Source organism: Arachis hypogaea, chromosome 14 (assembly GCF_003086295.3).
Source record: "Arachis hypogaea cultivar Tifrunner chromosome 14, arahy.Tifrunner.gnm2.J5K5, whole genome shotgun sequence".
Lineage (NCBI taxonomy): Eukaryota > Viridiplantae > Streptophyta > Magnoliopsida > Fabales > Fabaceae > Arachis > Arachis hypogaea.
In genome coordinates this window covers 106,937,854-106,959,090 of record NC_092049.1, presented here as the reverse complement: position 1 = coordinate 106,959,090, position 21,237 = coordinate 106,937,854, and the positions used below count along the sequence as shown (strand labels likewise).

Here is a 21,237-nt window from a genome sequence, read left to right as displayed (position 1 = left end):
AGATAAAACTAAGAAGAAAACAGAGTAAAATAAAATTGAGACTGAAAAAGAACGATCATACTATGGTGGGTTGTCTCCCACCTAGCACTTTTAGTTAAAGTCCTTAAGTTGGACATTTGGTGAGCTCCATGTCATGGCGGCTTGCGCTTGAGCTCATCTAGGAATTCCCGCCAATGTTTGTACTTCCAGTAGCCTCTGGGGTCCCAAACTAGGTGCATACAGCCTTCAAGCAAGTTAAAGCAAGTGACAAGTCCCCAAGAGTGTTGATTGCTAGAATGAATTCCGGGGTCCCAAATCTTACTTTTGCACCCGTCTTTGTGTTGATCATCATTGTTCCAACCAGGTGGCAAGCAATCTGAATTCTCACTGAAGTGTCTAAACAACTTCCTAGACCCATTCAATTGAGCTCTACACCAATCCTTGCAATGCAACTTAGAGCTTTCAACCATATTGAACCTTGCATGACAACTCTTATCACTGACCATCTCCCTCTTACTCTTAAAGCCACAAAGAGCTCTAAGTTGACCATCCGTCTCAAACAAACCATATTCAAGTGGGATTATAAATCTTAGAGATAAGAGGTTTACCCACTTGAATGAAAGGATGGATGGTGATGGCTTAGGGAGAGGTGCTTCTAATGGCTTTACAAGCTCCACTCCCTTGTGCTCTTCTCTGAGTTCTTCCACCTCTTTGCAAGCCTCTTCAACTTCAACTGCACCCTGATCAAATTCTTCTAATTCTTCCCCATCACTTAAGTCATAAGTTGGGGGTTTAGAAAAGTCTACCTCCACATCATTTTTAGATTCACTTGGAGAAGGTTCTTCAAAATCAAGGGGTTCAGTTCCGAATGCAAGTTCATCACTAGGAGGGCTTGACTCATGATCATCATCACCAAGGGAACTTGCCTCTTGATCTATTCCATCCAATTCTTAATAAAGAACATGCCTTGGAGGTTGTGCACTGGTGCACGAAATTGTGATCATCAACAATGGCGCCAAAGACTTGGAGCTCTCAAACGTGAATCACACTTTGTCACAATTCCGCACAACTAACCAGTAAGTGCACTGGGTCGTCCAAGTAATAAACCTTACGTGAGTAAGGGTCGATCCCACGGAGATTGTCGGCTTGAAGTAAGCTATGGTCATCTTGTAAATCTCAGTCAGGCAGATTCAAATGGTGATGGAGGATTGATAATTAAAAGATGAATAAAACATAAAATAAAGATAGAGACACTTATGTAATTCATTGGTGGATTTCAGATAAGCGTATGAAGATGCTTTGTTCCCCTTGAACCTCTACTTTCCTATTGCCTTCTTCCAATCATTCATACTCCTTTCCATGGCAAGCTTTATGTTGGGTATCACCGTTGTCAATGGATACATCCCGTCCTCTCAGTGAAAATGGTCCTGATGCTCTGTCACAACATCGTCTAATCAGCTGTCGGTTCTTGATCATGTCGGAATAGGATCCATTGATCCTTTTGCGTCTGTCACACGCCCCACAATCACGAGTTTGAAGCTCGTCACAGTCATCCCTTCCCAGATCCTACTCGGAATACCACAGACAAGGTTTAGACTTTTCGGATCTCAGGAATGGCCGCCAATAATTCTAGCCTATACCACGAAGGTTCCAATCTTAGATCAGAAACTCAAGAGATACACACTCAACCGAAGGTAGAACGGAGGTGGTTGTCAGGAACACGTTCATAGGTGAGAATGATGATGAGTGTCACGGATCATCACATTCATCAAGTTGAAGAACAAGTGATATCTTAGAGAAGAAGTAGGCGTGAATTGAATAGAAAAACAGTAGTAATTGCATTAATTCATGAAGAACAGCAGAGCTCCACACCTTAATCTATGGTGTGTAGAAACTCCACCGTTGAAAATACATAAGAACAAGGTTCAGGCATGGCCGTGAGGCCAGCCCCAAATGTGTCTAAGATAGCATGAGACTTATCAAAGATGAAAATACAATAGCAAAAGGTCCTATTTATAGAAAACTAGTGGCCTAGGGTTACAGAAATGAGTAATTAATGCAGAAATCTTCTTCCGGGCCCACTTGGTGTGTGCTTGGGCTGAGCATTGAAGCTTTCATGTGTAGAGACTTTTCTTGGAGTTAAACACCAGCTTTTGTGCCAGTTTGGGCGTTTAACTCCAGCTTTTGTGCCAATTCTGGAGTTAAACGCCAGCATTCTTGGGCTGACTTGGAACACCGGTTTGGGCCATCAAATCTCGGGCAAAGTATAGACTATTATATATTGCTGGAAAGCCCAGGATGTTTACTTTCCAACGCAATTGAGAGCGTGCCAATTGGGCTTTTGTATCTCTAGAAAATCCACTTTGAGTGCAGGGAGGTCAGAATCCAACAGCATCTGCAGTCCTTTTTCAGCCTCTTAATCAGATTTTTGCTCAGATCCCTCAATTTCAGCCAGAAAATACCTAAAATCACAGAAGAACACACAAACTCATAGTAAAGTCCAGAAGAGTGATTTTTATTTAAAAACTAATAAAAACATAATAAAAACTAACTAAAATATACTAAAAACATACTAAAAACAATGCCAAAAAGCGTATAAATTATCCGCTCATCACAACACCAAACTTAAATTGTTGCTTGTCCTCAAGCAACTGAAAATCAAATAGGATAAAAATTAGAGAATATACAATGAATTCCAAAAACATCTATAAAGATCAGTATTAATTAGATGAGCGGGGCTTTTAGCTTTTTGCCTCTGAACAGTTTTGGCATCTCACTTTATCCTTTGAAGTTCAGAATGATTGGCATCTATAGGAACTCAAAATCCGGATAGTGTTATTGATTCTCCTAGTTAAGTATGTTGATTCTTGAACACAGCTACTTCATGAGTCTTGGCCGTGGCCCTAAGCACTTTGTTTTCCAGTATTACCACCGGATACATAAATGCCACAGACACATAACTGGGTGAACCTTTTCAGATTGTGACTCAGCTTTGCTAGAGTCCCCAATTAGAGGTGTCCAAGGTTCTTAAGCACACTCTTCTTTTTGCTTTGGACCTCGACTTTAACCGCTCAGTCTCAAGTTTTCACTTCACACCTTCACGCCACAAGCACAAGGTTAGGGACAGCTTGGTTTAGCCGCTTAGGCCAGGATTTTATTCCTGTGGGCCCTCCTATCCACTGATGCTCAAAGCCTTGGATCCTTTTTATCACCCTTGCCTTTTGGTTTAAAGGGGTATTGGCTTTTTCTGCTTGCTTTTTTTTCGCATATATCTTTTTTTCTGCAAGCTTTTCATTGCTTTTTCTTGCTTCAAGAATCAATTTTATGATTTTTCAGATCATCAGATAACATTTCCCCTTTTCCTTTCATTCTTTCAAGAGCCAATAATTTTAACATTCATAAACAATCAAATTAAAAAATATGCACTATTCAAGCATTCATTCAGAAAAACAATAGCATTGCATCCACATCAAAATAATTAAACTGTTTTAAAATTCAAAATTCATGTACTTCTTTTTCTTTTTCAATTAAAAACATTTTTCATTTAAGAAAGGTGATGGATTTATTTTCATAGCTTTAAGGCATAGACACTTAGACACTAATGATCATGTAATAAAGACACAAACATAGATAAACATAGAGCACAATTTTCGAAAAAAAAAACAGAAAATAAGAACAATGAAATAAAAGAACGGGTCCACCTTAGTGATGGCGGCTTGTTCTTCCTCCTGAAGATCTTATGGAGTGCTTGAGCTCCTCAATATCTCTTCCTTGCTTTTGTTGCTCCTCTCTCATGGTTCTTTGATCTTCTCTAATTTCATGGAGGAGGATGGAATGCTCTTGGTGCTCCACCCTTAGTTGTCCCATGTTGGAACTTAATTCTCCTAGGGAGGTGTTGATTTGCTCCCAATAATTTTGTGGAGGAAAATGCATCCCTTGAGGCATCTCAGGGATTTCATGATGAGGAAATTTCTCATGCTCTTGTCCATGAGTGGGATCTCTTGTTTGCTCCATCCTTTTCTTAGTGATGGGCTTATCCTTATCAATGAGGATGTCTTCCTCTATGTCGATTTCAGCCGAATTGCAGAGGTGATAAATGAGATGAGGGAAGGCTAGCCTTGTCATAGTGGAGGACTTGTCTGCCACCTTGTAGAGTTCTTGGGATATAACCTCATGAACTTTCACTTCTTCTCCAATCATGATGCTATGTATCATGATAACCCGGTCTATAGTAGCTTCGGCCCGGTTGCTAGTAGGAATGATTGAGCGTTGGATGAACTCCAACCATCCCCTAGCCACGGGCTTGAGGTCATGCCTTCTTAGTTGAACCGGCTTCCCTCTTGAATCTCTCTTCCATTGAGCGCCTTCTTCACAGATGTCCATGAGGACTTGGTCCAACCTTTGATCAAAGTTGACCCTTCTAGTGTAGGGGTGTGCATCTCCTTGCATCATGGGCAAGTTGAATGCCAACCTTACATTTTTCGGACTAAAATCCAAGTATTTCCTTCGGACCATTGTAAGCCAATTCTTAGGGTCCGGGTTCACACTTTGATCATGGTTCTTGGTGATCCATGCATTGGCATAGAACTCTTGAACCATTAAGATCCCGACTTGTTGAATGGGGTTGGTGAGAACTTCCCAACCTCTTCTTCAGATCTCATGTCGGATCTCCGGATATTCGCCCTTTTTGAGCTTAAAAGGGACCTCGGGGATCACCTTCTTCTTGGCCAAAACTTCATAGAAGTGGTCTTGACGCACCCTTGAGAGGAATCTCTCCATCTCCTATGACTCGGAGGTGGAAGCTTTTGCCTTCCCTTTCCTCTTTCTAGAGGTTTCTCCGGCCTTTGGTGCCATAAATGGTTATGGAAAAACAAAAAGCTTTAGCTTTTACCACACCAAACTTAGAAGGTTGCTCGTCCTCGAGCAAAAGAAGAAAGAAGATAGTAGAAGAAGAAGAAATAGAGGAGATGGAGGGGGCTTTATGTGTCGGCCAAGGGGGATAGGTAGTGTGTATGTTGGGTGAAAATGAAGGAGTGAAGATGGGTTTATATAGGAGTGGGGAGGGGGTATGGTTCGGCCATTATGGGTGGGTTTGGGTGGGAAAGTGGTTTGAATTTGAATGGTGAGGTAGGTGGGGTTTTATGATGGATGGATGTGGATTGGTGAAGGGTTTTTGGGGAAGAGGTATTGAGGTGATTGGTGAATGGGTGAAGAAGAGAGAGAGAGGTGGGGTAGGTGGGGATTCTGTAGGGTCTACAGATCCTGAGGTGTCAAGGATTTCTCATCCCTGCACCATGTGGCGTGTAAAATGCCTCTTGCTGTTAATCCTGGGGTTAAACTCCAGGTTGCTGCCCATTTCTAGCGTTTAATGCCAGCTTCTTGCCCATTCCTCGCGTTAAACGCCAGTCTGGTGCCCTTTTCTAGCGTTAAACGCCCAGAATGGTGCCAGACTGGGCGTAACGCCCATTCTGCTACCTTTACTGGCGTTTAAACGCCAGTAACTATCTCCTCCAGGGTGTTCTGTTTTTCATTCTATTTTTCACTTTGTTTTTGCTTTTTCAATTATTTTTGTGGCTTCACATGATCATCAACCTAAAGAAAACATAAAATAACAATAGAAAATAGAAAACTATCATAGAATAGTAACGATTGGGTTGCCTCCCAACAAGCGCTTCTTTAATGTCAATAGCTTGACAGTGGGCTCTCATGGAGCCTCACAGATGTTCAGAGCAATGTTGGAACCTCCCAATACCAAACTTAGAGTTTGAATGTGGGGGTTCAACACCAAACTTAGAGTTTGACTGTGGGGGCTCTGTTTGACTCTGTATTGAGAGAAGCTCTTCATGCTTCCTCTCCATGGTGACAGAGGGATATCCTTGACCTTTAAACACAAGGGAGTCTTCATTCACTTGAATGATCAATTCTCCTCTGTCAACATCAATCACAGCTTTTGCCGTGGCTAGGAAGGGTCTGCCAAGGATGATGGATTCATCCATACACTTCCCAGTCTCTAGGACTATGAAATCAGCAAGGATGAAATGGTCTTCAACCTTTTCCAAGACATCCTCTACAAGTCCATAAGCTTGTTTCTTTGAATTGTCTGCCATCTCCAGTGAGATTCTAGCAACTTGTACCTCAATGATCCCTAGCTTCTCCATTACAGAGAGAGGCATAAGGTTTATGCTTGACCCTAGGTCACACAGAGCCTTCTCAAAGGTCATGGTGCCTATGGTACAAGGGATTGAGAACTTTCCAGGGTCCTGTCCCTTTTGAAGTAATCTCTGCCTAGTCAAGTCATTTAGTTCTTTGATGAGCAATGGAGGTTCATCCTCCCAAGTCTCATTACCAAATAACTTGGCATTTAGCTTCATGATTGCTCCAAGGTACTTAGCAACTTGCTCTTCAGTGACATCTTCATCCTCTTCAGAGGAAGAATATTCATCAGAGCTTATGAATGGCAGAAGTAGATTTAATGGAATCTCTATGGTCTCAGTATGAGCCTCAGATTCCCATGGTTCCTTATTAGGGAACTCCATGGAGGTCAGAAGACGTCCATTGAGGTCTTCCTCAGTGGGAATCACTGCCTCTTCCTCCTCTCCAAGTTCGGTCATGTGAGACATGTTTATGGCCTTGCACTCTCTCTTTGGATTCTCTTCTGTATTGCTTGGGAGAGTACTAGGAGGGAGTTCAGTAACTTTCTTACTCAGCTGACCCACTTGTGCCTCCAAATTTCTAATGGAGGACCTTGTTTCAGTCATAAAACTTTGAGTGGTTTTGATTAGATCAGAGACAATGATTGTTAAGTCAGAAGGGTTTTGCTTAGAATTCTCTGTCTGTTGCTGAGAAGATGATGGAAAAGGCTTGCTATTGCTAAACCTGTTTCTTCCACCATTGTTGTTGTTGAAACCTTGTTGGGGTCTCTGTTGATCCTTCCATGAGAGATTTGGATGATTTCTCCATGAAGGATTATAGGTGTTTCCATAGGATTCTCCCAGGTAATTCACCTCTTCCATTGCTGGGTTCTCAGGATCATAAGCTTCTTCTTCAGAAGAAGCTTCCTTAGTATTGCCTGTTGCTGCTTGCATTCCAGACAGACTCTGAGAAATCATATTGACTTGTTGGGTCAATATTTTATTCTGAGCCGATATGGCATTCAGAGTATCAATCTCAAGAAATCCTTTCTTCTGAGTTATCCCATTATTCACAGGATTCCTTTCAGAAGTGTACATGAATTGGTTATTTGCAACCATTTCAATGAGTTCCTGAGCTTCTGCAGGCGTCTTCTTCAGATGAAGAGATCCTCCAGCAGAGCTATCCAATGACATCTTGGATAGTTTAGACAGACCATCATAGAAGATTCCTATGATGCTCCATTCTGAAAGCATGTCAGAAGGGAACCTTCTGATCAATTGCTTGTATCTCTCCCAAGCTTCATAGAGGGACTCACCATCCTTCTGTCTAAAGGTTTGGACTTCCACTCTAAGCTTGCTCAATTTTTGAGGTGGAAAGAACTTTGCCAAAAAGGCATTGACTAGCTTTTCCCAAGAGTTCAGGCTTTCCTTAGGTTGTGAATCCAACCATGTTCTAGCTCTGTCTCTTACAGCAAAAGGAAAAAGCATAAGTCTGTAGACTTCAGGGTCAACCCCATTGGTCTTGACAGTGTCACAGATTTGCAAGAATTCAACTAAGAACTGATGAGGATCTTCCAATGGAAGTCCATGAAACTTGCAATTCTGTTGCATTAGAGAAACTAATTGAGGCTTAAGCTCAAAGTTGTTTGCTCCAATGGCAGGGATTGAGATGTTTCTCCCATAGAAATCAGGAGTAGGTGCAGTAAAGTTACCAAGCACCTTCCTTGTATTGTTGGCATTGTTGTTGTTTTCGGCTTCCATGGTTTCTTCTTCTTTGAAGAGCTCTGTTAGGCCCTCTAAAGAGAATTGTTCTTTAGCTTCTCTTAGCTTTCTCTTCAAGGTCTTTTCAGGTTCAGGATCAGCTTGAACAAGTATGCCTTTATCTTTGTTCCTGCTCATATGAAAGAGAAGAGAACAAGAAAGTAGGGAATCCTCTATGTCACAGTATAGAGATTCCTTGAGGTGTCAGAGGAAAAGAAGAATAGAAGGAGGAGGTGGAGAAGAGGGAATTCGAACTTATCAAGAGGGATAGAGTTCGAATTGCACCTTGATGAGGAGTCTTAGTCCTTTAAATAGAAGGATGTGAAAAGAGGGGAAGAATTTTCGAAAATTAATTAAAAGATTTTAAAAAGAAATTTGAAAATTTGATTGAGATTTTCGAAAACTAAGATTGGGAAAGAAATAAAGTGATTTTTGAAAAAGATTTTGAAATTAGAAAAAGATATGATTGAAAAAATTAATTTTGAAAAAGATGTGATTGAAAAGATATGGTTGAAAAGATATGATTGAAAATCAATTTAGAAAAAGAAAAATTTTTTAAAATTAAAGTTAATTACTTGATTATCAAGAAATTAAAAGATATGATTTTAAAATTTAAAGTTTGATCCTTTCTTAATAGGCAAGTAACAACTTGAAATTTTTTGAAGTAAATCTTTAATTGAAGCAAGGATTTTTGAAAATTGGTAAAAATAAATATAAAATGGAAAGAAATTAATTTTGAAAGAGATATGATTTGAAAAAGATTTGGTTTTGAAAAATTATGAAAACTTGAAAAAAATGTGAATTAAAAACAAAATCTTCCCTCTAGTGCCATCCTGGCGTTAAACGCCCAGAATGGTGCCCATTCTGGCATTTAACGCCCAAATCTCTACCTTTTTGGGCGTTAAACGCCCAGCCTGGTACCCTAGCTGGCGTTTAAATGCCAGTTTTCCTTCTTCACTGGGCGTTTTGAACGCCCAGCTTTTTCTGTTTGATTCCTCTGCTGAATGTTCTGAATCCTCAATTCTCTGTATTATTGACTTGAAAAGACACAATTTTGAAAAATATTTTTGAATTTTTAATGATGAGAAACAATAAGAATGCAACTAAGATCAAGTAAACAATGCATGCAGGACACCAAACTTAAAAATTTTCGTATAAGAGACACTAACAAATTGAGAATGCATATGAGGAACAACAAAACACACAAAACAAGAGAATTTAAAGATCAGAGCAATGAAATCATCAAGAACAACTTGAAGATCAATGAAGAACATGCATGAATTCGAAAAATGCAAGAAGAACAAAAACATGCAATTGACACCAAACTTAAAAATTAATACTAGACTCAAACAAGAAACATAAAATATTTTTTGTTTTTATGATTTTATAAATTTTTTTTTGTGATTTTCGAAACTTATATGGAAAAGAAAATAAAGAGAATTAAAACTTTTAATAAGAATTCCAGGAATCATGCAATGTTAGTCTAAAGCTTCAGTCTAAAAAGATTAGACATGTTTGGCCAAGCTTCAGCAGGACATTACATTCAATAGCTAAATTGATGGGAATCAATCAGCTTTTGTGATGGTAAGAACATCTCCTTGAAACTCTAGAATTCATTCTTAAAAATTCTGAAAAATACCTAATCTAAGCAACAAGATGAACCGTCAGTTGTCCAAACTCGAACAATCCCCGGCAACGGTGCCAAAAACTTGGTGCATGAAATTGTCATCATCAACAATGGCGCCAAAGACTTGGAGCTCTCAAACGTGAATTACACTTTGTCACAATTCCGCACAACTAACCAGTAAGTGCACTGGGTCGTCCAAGTAATAAACCTTACGTGAGTAAGGGTTGATCCCACGGAGATTGTCGGCTAGAAGCAAGCTATGGTCATCTTGTAAATCTCAGTCAGGCAGATTCAAATGGTGCTGGAGGATTGATAATTAAAAGATGAATAAAACATAAAATAAAGATAGAGATACTTATGTAATTCATTGGTGGATTTCAGATAAGCGTATGAAGATGCTTTGTTCCCCTTGAACCTCTGCTTTCCTATTGCCTTCTTCCAATCATTCATACTCCTTTCCATGGCAAGCTTTATGTTGGGCATCACCGTTGTCAATGGCTACATCCCGTCCTCTCAGTGAAAATGGTCCTGATGTTCTGTCACAACATCGGCTAATCAGCTGTCGGTTCTCGATCATGTCGGAATAGGATCCATTGATCCTTTTGTGTCTGTCACACGCCCCACAATCGCGAGTTTGAAGCTTGTCACAGTCATCCCTTCCCAGATCCTACTCGGAATACCACAGACAAGGTTTAGACTTTCTGGATCTCAGGAATGGCCGCCAATAATTCTAGCCTATACCACGAAGGTTCCAATCTTAGATCAGAAACCCAAGAGATACACACTCAATCGAAGGTAGAACGGAGGTGGTTGTCAGGCACACGTTCATAGGAGAGAATGATGATGAGTGTCATGGATCATCACATTTATCAAGTTGAAGAACAAGTGATATCTTAGAGAAGAAGTAGGCGTGAATTGAATAGAAAAACAGTAGTAATTGCATTAATTCATGAAGAACAGCAGAGCTCCACACCTTAATCTATGGTGTGTAGAAACTCCACCGTTGAAAATACATAAGAACAAGGTTCAGACATGGCCGTGAGGCCAGCCCCAAACGTGTTTAAGATAGCATAAGACTTATCAAAGATGAAAATACAATAGCAAAAGGTCCTATTTATAGAAAACTAGTGGCCTAGGGTTACAGAAATGAGTAATTAATGCAGAAATCTTCTTCCGGGCCACTTGGTGTGTGCTTGGGCTGAGCATTGAAGCTTTCATGTGTAGAGACTTTTCTTGGAGTTAAACGCCAGCTTTTGTGCCAATTTGGGCGTTTAACTCCAGCTTTTGTGCCAGTTCTGGAGTTAAACGCCAGAATTCTTGGGCTGACTTGGAACGCCAGTTTGGGCCATCAAATCTCAGACAAAGTATGGACTATTATATATTGCTGGAAAGCCCAGGATGTCTACCTTCAAACGCAATTAAGAGCGCGCCAATTGGGCTTCTGTAGCTCCAGAAAATCCACCTTGAGTGCAGGGAGGTCAGAATCCAACAGCATCTGCAGTCCTTTTTCAGCCTCTGAATCAGATTTTTGCTCAGGTCCCTCAATTTCAGCCAGAAAATACCTGAAATCATAGAAAAACACACAAACTCATAGTAAAGTCCAGAAGAGTAATTTTTATTTAAAAACTAATAAAAACATAATAAAAACTAACTAAAATATACTAAAAACATACTAAAAACAATGTCAAAAAGCGTATAAATTATCCGCTCATCATGCACTATCCTCCTTAACATCAATTTCAAGCTTATTGGAAGAATACTCTACAATTCAAGATTCCCATGGAGGTTCAGCGTCTCCTAAGTCTTCAACCACTTCTTCTTCTTCAACTATTACGGCTTCCTCCACTCGTTCCAATACAAAGTCACGTTCTTCATTGTCCACTGAAGTTTCTAGTATCTCCTTCTTGCTAAGCTCTTCATTAGATTCTCCGCATGTAGCTATGGGAGTTCCTTAAGTGTCCAACTGTTGGGAGGCTAATCAATTTACTACCTCGTCAAGGCAGCCATGAGTTCTAATACCTTCTTATCCATCATTTCTTGCCCTTGAAGAGGTACACCAAGGGTTTCATTCATTGGAGATTGGGGTGGTTGGAAGGGTTCACCGCATGGGAGAATGGTTCATGATAGGAAGGTGGTTCTTCTTGATAAGGATAAGGAGATGGTGTATATTAAGGTGGTGGTTCTTGGGAGTAATTGTGTTGGAATGGGGTGGTTCTAAGTATGGTTCATAAGGCTCATAGGGTGGTTGGTATGCTGGATATGGGTTAGGATCATATGGGGGTGTTTGGTGGTAAAAGGCTTGTGAGTATGGTGGTTCAAAGCTATGTTGAGGAGGGGGTTCATAGGCGTACAGTGGTGGTTGTTGATAATCAAAAGAGTGCACACCATAGCCATTATCTAGATATGCTTCTTGGAATGGCTCTTGGTCACAGTATGTTGGTAGAGGTTGTTGCCAAGAAGGTTGATCAAATTCCTGTGGCTCCTCCCATCTTTGATTCTCCCATCCTTGATGCATGTTCTCATTGTAATCTCCTCTTCCTGCAACATGATTATAACCAAACTCATAGCCAACGTGATGAGAATTCATAGTAGCAAGTAAAAATAAAAACTATAAAAATAAGCAACTAGGTCCTAAAAACTAATAAAAACTAACAAACAAGCAAAAAGCAAATATTTACAATAACCAATAATAAGGCACGCGTTTGCAAGAAACGGTGCCATTTTGACGAACGGATTTCTGCTAGTAAAGAATTTCACAAATAAGTTCTCGTTGCTAGTATAGTTTCTAAACCAATAGAGAATCCTTTCGTACAAAAGTTTTGGTTGTCACTTAAGTAAACCCAATAAAAATATAAATTGAAGTATTTAAAACTCGGGTCATCTCTCAAGGAATTGCAGGGAAGTATGATTTATTATTGGTTATGGAAAAGTATCTTTTTGGGTTTTTGAAATAGGGAACAAGGAAAGTAAATTGCAAGAAAGTAAAATTAATAACTAGAAAACTCTTGGCAAGGTATGAGAACTGGACGTCCTATCCTAGTTATCCTTATCAATTGTGATGAGAATTGTTCATTGCTCCCACTTAGTTAACCCTTACTAAATAAAGGAAAGTCAAGTGGAAAATTTATTTGATTCCTCAAGTCCTAGTCAACTCCTAAGGAAAGACTAGCTTTAGAGGGATCCAAATCAACCAGCAAATTCCAATTATCAATCAACGAAGGAGTTTGATAACTCAAGAGTCTCCAATTACTCAACCAAGGCCAAAAGGAGAGAACTCTAAATTAAATTAAAAGCATCAATAACATAAATAGAAGAAAGCAAGCATAAATATGAAATACCTCAAAGTGTATTAAATAGAAAGTCAAATCTAACATGAGGAATTCATAAATTAACTTGGGGACATAAATAAACTAGAACACTAGAACAAATAAAAGTATAAGAGAAACTAAATTAAAGGAACATTGAACCTGGAATTGAGAAGAAATAAACCTAAAACTAAGAGAAATCCTAAAACCTAGAGAGAGGAGAGAGCCTCTCTCTCTCTCCAAACTACATCTAAACCTCAAAATTATGTAAATGAAAGTATGTTTCAATGTGTGCTGAGTCTCTGCATGTCCTCAGGCTTTAGTCTGCATTTCTAGGCCAAAAACTGGGTCCAAACTCAGCCCAAAATTGCCCCCAGCGTTTTCTGCGATTTCTGCAGGTAGCGCATGTCACGCGTACGCGTCAGTCACGTGTATGCGTCAGGTACGCGTACGTGTCGCTGTGCAATCTCGCTTATCACGTGTATGCGTCAGCTACGTGCACGCGTCGCTGTGAATTTCTCCAGATCACGCGCACGTGTGAGCCATACGTGCGCGTCGATGCTTGCTGGTTGTCTCCTTTATTTCTTGTGTTTCTTCCATTTGTGCAAGCTTCCTCTTCATCCTCTAAGCCATTCCTGCCCTATAAAGTCTGAAAACACTGAACACATAGATCACGGCATCGAATGGTATGAAAGGACATTAAAAATAACAATTTAAAGGCTTAGGAAGCAAGTTTTCAATCATAGAACAAAATTGGGAAGGAATTGTAAAATCATGCAATTTATATGAATAAGTGTGAGTTTAGTGGACAAAATCCACTCAATTTAGCACAAGATGTACCATGAAATAGTGGTTCATTAGGAAGCGTAGGTCATAAAGCAGCTTTCTAGTTACAATCACCTTCATAACCTAAAATGAAAAGAAAATGGCTTTCTTCTTTCAAACTTAGATTTAGGCTAACGAGCAACCAATAACAGTCCTCTCCCAGCGGGTTGCGTGTTGCTCCTCCACGTGCAGAGCTAGTTGCATGCTTTTGCCACCGTGAATGGGAACATATCCTCGAATCTCATAAAGAATGCAGCTAAGTAACCTAGCACACTTTCCACTGCCATGAAGAATGAGAAGAACATGTATGCTAGTCTGATCTTCCGTTGGTTACTGGCGGCAAGGTCATTAAGGAAGGTTTTGAAAAGGGCCTCGATCATGTTAATCGACGTGTCCAACATCCAAAATCCGATCCCAAAAATGGCTATGGCGCATGACCGGGTTTTCCTGGTGAGGTTGTCTTTGAAGACGCAGCCGATGTGTGCAGCAAAGCCAATCTTCAAAAGAGCTATGCTGACGACAACGGCACTGGAAAGGATGAAAGGACGGTGGCATCAAAGTTGACAAGTTCATCGGTTGCTGTAGTAACTGAGGATAGGATGAAAAACTGAGCTAGAAATGGGGATACTATAGTGTGAATACTAGTAAGTGACCCGTGCGATGCACGAAGATTGCACTAGGATCACACAGGGAATGCTCATACAAAAATTTACATAATACATTATATACAAATAACATAATTCTATAATTGAATTAAATTATATTTTAAATACTATAATAAGTGATGTAAGAACCACCCTTAAAAAGTTTTTATTTGGAATAACTGAATTAAATTATATTTTAAATACTATATATAGTTATTATCTAGCTATATCTAGGGATATTCTAACTAAAAGTCTATAATCTAATAAAGGCTGAATCGCTGAATATTGTCAACTGCTTCAGATGTATTTATGTGTGATTGTTTATAACTATTTTATCTGTTATTATTTGTGAATTAATTATGAATGATTCTATTTATTAATCCAAACATTTTTAAAAAAAAAGTACCTTGCAAAATAACTACCCTTTTAAAAACGAATCAGGCTCATATAATAAATGATAGATAATAATTAGGAAGAAAAGTTGGTAGCGCTCAGTTTCTAGTATGATCATGACATACCAGAAATTGGGTCGTTATAATTTGGTATCAAAGCAGTTCATTCCTAGTAGAGCCTGGGGAGTGGACTGACCATGCTTTACTGCATACTCTGCTTGTGTGTCTCATGCTGTTAGGATATCTCTAAGATACATTGGGCATGAATGTCTATGAGCACTCATTTTAGGAATGTTCATGCTTAACTTGAGATATTAAGATTGATCACCTTAATGTTGATTGTTTGGTATGGATAAGACCTCAATGACTATGAATAGGCATGGTTTAATTGAGTTCCGAATGACGAATTGATATGAGCCACAGCTATCTTCATAGCTGTTATGATCTCCATGGCTATGACTATGTGAGATTTGGGTGCTGTAAGGAACGGACCGATCTCTTCGTCAGGATGGCTTGAAGGAAATAGATTGCTTGAAGATGGATTCTTGCACGTGGCTGGAATTTTGAGGGCAAAATTTTCTTTTAGGAGGGTAGAATGTAACAACCCCGATTTTCGAGTACTTGAGACCTTTTTTGAAGGCACGGATTTCTCCGGAAGATCAGTAAAGGGAACACTTCTGCTGTATCATCAAGCATCTCAATCTTCATTGTCATTATGTCATCCTTAAGCTAGAACCTCTTCTGAGGCAATCTTAATAACGCAATCACGAAGAACCTAGTTTTTGAACCGTATCGGTTAGGAGTTTTGATTCTGGTTTCCGTAAAAAGTCTCTGTTTGATGAACCGGACTCGGTTCATGAGAGAAGAGAGAGAATAGTATAATATTATCATTATATTAGTATTAGAAGATGCTTGAATGATATTATAAGGTTACCTGGTTTGTTTTAGTTAAAAATAGGAAAATCGGTTCAACCGGGTTCACAATTTACTAGTGCAGCTTAGCACTAGCACTCTCTGATGATTTTAGCAATGCTAAGGCCTAATCATATATGTTCTATTCTCATATTAAATATGTTACTAGTCTTATTTATGCTAGTGACTCAGAAAAGAATTTTTAGAGATGTTTTTACAAGTGTTCCAATACATCTAGTTTTAGTAGTTATACACCTGAGATATTTTAATATTATTTTAATCCACCTCCAAGCCAACCAATCACAACTCACCTTATACCTCCAAGACCTCCAAGGCTGCCTCATTTTCTCATTGTGGATGAAACTTATCAAGATAAAAAGGAGAGAAAGTTCTTGGTTCATAAATCTTCAAAGCTTGATTTCTTCTGAACTAAAACTCAAATTAAAACTCCGATTTCACAGAAATCATCCTCTCTTCTTCTTCTACATAACCATGTAACTTATCAAGGCTAGAAATAAGGTTATATGGATGTCCCTTTCCCCTTTGAATTTGGTTTTCAAGGAAGCATGTTTAAAACATGTGTCTCTTGATGTTCTTCCTTAGATCTCTTGCTTAGCTTGACTTGTGAGCCAAGAATCTTCAATTCCTAGCACGTCTAAGGTGAGGAATCCCTTCCTAACATGTTGATTAAGGTTTGGTCAGTTGAGGTTTTATGGATTCAAAGTTGTTGTTGATGTGTTTTAGGAGGAAAAAGTGCTTTAAGAACACTTCAAAGAGTAACCGGATTTGGAGCAGCAAATCAAGGTAGAATTTGGTAAAATTAATCTTGATTAATTGTGTTTGAGATGTGTGATTATGATATGATTTAGTTATGCTTGAAATTGATTGTTTATATGAGTGATTCTTGTTGAAATTTTGATGAAAATTTGATGAAATTTGATGAAATTCAAGCTACGAACTTGTGTTCTTATGGCTGCTGGAAAAATGAACCCTAATCCTTAAATTAGGGTTCAATTTGTATTGAAATCATGTGGAAATTATGGGGCTTTAATGGCTGCAATTTTATTTTGAATTATGGTAAAAATCGGTTACTGAAAAGATTGAAAAACGGGTAAAAACAAAGAAAGAATCTGAAAAATTTTTGAAGAACACGAAGAACACTTTGAGTGTGATGAAGAACATTGAAGAACAGGCCTTAGATCTTAAAAAGAGCAAGGAAGTAAAAATTTTGGTGTTTGGGGGGTTAAAGTAAAAATATTAAAAGTTACGGGTGGTAAAAATTGAATTTATATAACTTTTAGGGTAAGGAATGGTAAATCTCAAAAATATATTAATAAAATAATAAATAATAATAAAATATTAACAATTAATATTTAATTAAAAATAATATTTTAATAAAAATAATAAAATAATGCAGAAAATGCAGTTTTTCGTAAAAGCTTTAGAAAGATAAATTTAAGCGCAGAATCTCATAATTACCTTCATCAAACACTTATGGAATGGTAATAACATGTTAGTGAGGCAAAGATAAAGGAAAGATAAAAAGTTAAAGAAGAGGTAAAAACCAAAGAAAAGTCTGTAAAGTTTTAATGACAGAAAAACAGACAGAGATTAGTGAACGAACTAGAAAAACATAGTTAGTCCTTGAGTTATGCCTAGGGTTAGGTATTATATGAAAAGTTAAACTGTTTCAGTATAGACTTAATGAACCTATACTTGGGACAGGCTAACTATTCGTATCGAAATTTACAAAAGCTTTAAATACATATGTTAAGCAGAGAAAAGAGTAACCAGAGCAGAGTAAAGAGATACAGAGAAAGAGTAATCAGAGCATAGTAAAGAGATACAGAGAACAAAGTAACCATAGTAGAGCAAAGAGATCAAGAGAAAATAGTAATCAGATCAGAGTAAAAATACAAAGAGAAAAGAGTGATCTGATAAATAGAAATGGTTTGAGTTAAGATGTTGTAAAAGTAAAAGCTGTAAAATTTATATAGTATGATTGAACAGAGAAAGAAAAAGGTACTGCATAAGAATGTGAAAGTGATGATGAATAATGAGAATGATAATGAATGATGATAATGAAATGACTATGTAAGAATCTGCTACAGAGAGGCAGTCAGATAGATGGTGGTATGACCACTAAGAGCGCTTCCCTGGGATACTTAGCTATAATGCTATTCTGTAAGTCAGAGGACTCTTACAGAGGTATCGAGAAAACACAACTAGCATATACTCCTGTAAGTCAAAGGACTCTTACAGTGAGTGTGTGTGTGCTCCTGTAAGTCAAAGGACTCATACAGTGAGTGTGTTGGGTAGATATAAGTTAACTCGCTCCACCATGCAAGTCAAAGGACTCTTGCAGTGGGTTGCTAGTGCCGCCCTGCAAGTCAAAGGACTGTTGCAGTGGTTTGCCTCACAAGTCAAAGGACTCTTGCGAGGGGCATTGCCAATAGGGAAGCCTTACCTGGTCAGAGGACTCCGGGTAACGTCGGGAGCGGGTATGTAACCGACAAATGAGCTCATTACCTGCACTAGGACTAGATATGCATCATATTTAGTTGTGCATTTCCTCTATTATGATTGTTGTATGAATGTATACTTTCGTTGTTTGTTTTCTATTCTCTGTGTTTGTGTTATTTTCTTGTATTCTTCTGTTTGTGTTCTGCTATCTGTTTTTCTACCTTCTCTATTTATCTATATCTTCTATTTACTACTTCTTGTATTCTGCTACTTGTCTGCTAAATAACACGGAATTAATAAACGTAGCTAATAACCCCAACCCTACTAAGAACTCCCCAGTTCTTACCCCTTCTCTCTCCCTTCCCCCTCCAAATGGAAGCAAGGGTATCCTTCCGTAGTCCACTGATGATCGTTCTGCAAAAGGGTTCTGCTTTGGGTAGTCTTCTGAGTCTAGAACGAGATTCGTTTTCTGTTTATATGTATATACTGTGTGACCAACCAACGTTTGCACCCCGTTTGTATGCAAACTTTAACCTAAATCCTCTGTACGAGACTCCTGTTATGTGGCTACGTGATGAAGTACTATTGAGACATCATATGACAATGTATGATCGTGCAGAGGAGTAGTAGACGATCTTCCACCTATTGATAACATTCCATCTGACTTGAGTTTTGAAGACTTAGAACATACTTTCCCTCGCTTTAGTAGTTTAGATGGACTAGGTGAGTATAGAGTCTAGGCTAGCCTGGGTGCCAGCTTAGGGACTTCTTGAACAGGTTAGGACCTGGGATGTTGTATGTATATATATATGTATATAGTTATTATCTAGCTATATCTAGGGGTATTCTAACTAAAACTCTATAATCTAATAAAGGTTGAATCACTGAATATTGTCAACTGCTTCAGATGTATTTATGTGTGATTGTTTTTAACAATTTTATCTGTTATTATTTGTGAATTGATTATGAATAATTCTGTTTATTAATCCAAACATTTTCAAAAAAAAAAGTACCTTGCAAAATAACTACGCTTTTAACAACGAATCACGCGCATATAATAAATGATAGATAATAATTAGGAAGAAAAGTTGGTAGCGCTCAGTTTCTAGTATGATCTTGACATACCAGAAATTGGGTCGTTACAATTTGGTATCAGAGCAGTTCATACCCAGTAGAGCCTGGGGAGTGGACTGACCATGCTTTACTGCATACTCTGCTTGGGTGTCTCATGCTGTTAGGGTATCTCTAAGATACATTGGGCATGAATGTCTATGAGCACTCATTTTACGAATGTTCGTGCTTAACTTGAGATATTAATATTGATCACCTTAATGTTAATTGTTTGGTGCGGATAAGACCTCAATGACTGTGAATAGGCATGGTTTAATCGACTTCCGAACGACGAATTGATATGAGATTTAGGTGCTGTAAGGAACGGACCAATCTCTTCGTCAGGATGGCTTGAAGGAAATAGATTTCTTGAAGATGGATTCTTGCACGTGGCTGAAATTTTGTGGGCAAAATTGTTTTTTAGGAGGGTAGAATGTAACAACCCTAATTTTCGAGTACCTGAGATCTTTTTTGAAGGCACGGATTTCTCCAGAAGATCAGTAAAGGGAACACTTCTGTTGTATCATCAAGCATCTCAAATCCTCATTGTCATTATGTCATCCTTAAGCTAGAACCTCTTCTGAGGCAAGCTCGATAACGCAATCATGAAGAACCTAGTTTTGAACCGTATCAGTTAGGAGTTTTGATTCTGGTTTCCGTAAATAGTCTCTGTTTGATGAACTGGACTCGGTTCATGAGAGAAAAGAGATAATAGTATAATATTATCATTATATTAGTATTAGAAGATGCTTGAATGATATTATAAGGTTACCTGGTTTGTTTTAGTTAAAAACAGGAAAATCGGTTTAACCTGGTTCACAGTTTACTGGTGCAGCTTAGCACCAGCACTCTCTGATGATTTTTGCAATGCTAAGGCCTCATCATACATGTTCTATTCTCATATTAATTATGTTACTAGTGTCATTTATGCTAGTGGCTCAGAAAAGAATTTTTAGAGATGTTTTTACAAGTGTTCCAATACATCTAGTTTTAGTAGTTATACACCTGAGATATTTTAATATTATTTTAATCCACCTCCAAGCCAAACAATCACAACTCACCTTATACCTCCAAGACCTCCAAGGCTGCCTCATTTGCTCATTGTGGATGAAACTTATCAAGAGAAAAAGGAGAGAAAGTTCTTGGTTCATAAATCTTCAAAGCTTGATTTCTTCTGAACTAAAACTCAAATTAAAACTCTGATTTCACCGAAATCATCCTCTCTTCTTCCTCTACATAACCATGTAACTTATCAAGGCTGAAAATAAGGTTAGATGGCTATCCCTTTCCCCTTTGAATTCGGTTTTCAAGGAAGCATGTTTAAAACATGTGTCTCTTGATGTTCTTCCTTAGATCTCTTGCTTAGCTTGACTTGTGAGTCAAGAATCTTCAATTCCCAGCACGTCTAAGGTGAGTAATCCCTTCCTAACATGTTGATTAAGTTTTGGTCAGTTGAGGTTTTATGGATTCAAAGTTGTTCTTGATGTGTTTTAGGAGGAAAAAGTGCTTTAAGAACACTTCAAAGAGTAACCGGATTTGGAGCAGCAAATCAAGGTAGTATTTGGTAAAATTAATCTTGATTAATTGTATTTGAGATGTGTGATTATGATATAATTTGGTTATGGTTGAAATTGATTGTTTATATGAATGATTCTTGTTGAAATTTTGGTGAAAATTTGATAAAATTTGATGAAATTCAAGCTATGAACTTGTGTTCTTGTGGCTTCTGGAAAAACGATCCCTAATCCTTAAATTGGGGTTTAATTTGTGTTGAAATCATGTGAAAATGACGGGGCTTTAATGGCTGCAATTTTATTTTGAATTATGGTAAAAATCGGTTACTGAAAAGATTGAAAAACGGGTAAAAACAGAGAAAGAATTTGAAAAATTTACGAAGAACATGAAGAATACTTTGAGTGTGATGAATTACATTTAAGAACAGGCCTTAGATCTTAAAAAGAGCAAGGAAGTAAAAATTTTGGTGTTTGGGGGGTTATTTTGTAATTTCTGGAAGTTAGGTTGGTTAAAGTAAAAATATTAAAAGTTACGGGTGGTAAAAAGTGAATTTATATAACTTTTAGGGTAAGG

The 21,237-nt window shown here is 38.2% G+C and overlaps 1 non-coding gene across 1 annotated transcript; it reads left to right on the top strand.

Moving 5' to 3' along the window:
• The first annotated feature begins 7,358 nt into the window (after nucleotides 1-7,358).
• On the top strand, nucleotides 7,359-7,466 carry LOC112745276 (small nucleolar RNA R71). Its single transcript, XR_003173213.1, has one exon. It is a non-coding gene; the product is annotated as a small nucleolar RNA R71 (small nucleolar RNA).
• The last annotated feature ends 13,771 nt before the right edge of the window (nucleotides 7,467-21,237 follow it).